The sequence below is a fragment of the Mustela putorius genome, unplaced genomic scaffold, assembly GCF_011764305.1.
Source record: "Mustela putorius furo isolate JIRA1106 unplaced genomic scaffold, ASM1176430v1.1 tig00000281_pilon_pilon_pilon, whole genome shotgun sequence".
Lineage (NCBI taxonomy): Eukaryota > Metazoa > Chordata > Mammalia > Carnivora > Mustelidae > Mustela > Mustela putorius.
In genome coordinates this window covers 32,568,412-32,569,145 of record NW_025421343.1, presented here as the reverse complement: position 1 = coordinate 32,569,145, position 734 = coordinate 32,568,412, and positions in this window count along the sequence as shown.

The following is a 734-nucleotide window of genomic DNA, read 5'->3' as shown; positions in this document are numbered from 1 at the left end:
GATCTCTCTGTCAAATAAATAAATAAAATCTTAAAAAAAAAAAAGAATCTCAGCAACACACAGGCTCCTCCACTGCAGGCTTTGGCTTCACACAGGAAATGGCTCTAGGGGAGGGAAAGAGTCCACTGAGGTAAAATATTAGACCAGCCTTTGCTGTCTCATTTGAAACTCCTCCTGTGAGCCTCCGCTCTGGAGGGGACTCTTCAGGGGTCCCTAACATTCTTGCTGACGACGGCTCTGGCCTGGGAGAGTGAGGAAGAGGGAACAACAGCCCTTGGATCGGCCGCACCATCCTCGGCTATAAAGGGCCTATCAGGACCTTGGCGCCCGAGAGGTAGGTAAAAGTGTTCCCCTACCTGGGTCAAGGGGCTGACGAAAACGGGAAGCCAACTCCAAGAAGTCTGCCTTTACCACAGGCTGGCAAAAGTCACACAATCCAAAAATCTGTGCTTACCTTCGCGAGTCTATAAGCCCATGGGGCTCTGTTGCCCTCTGTGTCACATCTGGCAAGTCACTCGAGTGTCTTTGCTCATGAAAGGAGAGGACAGCCTTTAAGTGGATCACACTCGGTCCTATGAGACTGTGTTGTCCGCAGGCGAGGGCCAGGCCCTCTCGCCTGCCCCCGGGGCACCGCACCCTGAGTAGGGACGGCCGGATGACTCAAACTCTACTGGCAGCAAGAAAACTGTTTTGAGTTATGGAAACCAGAAAGGCAAGACTATGATCCTGTGCAC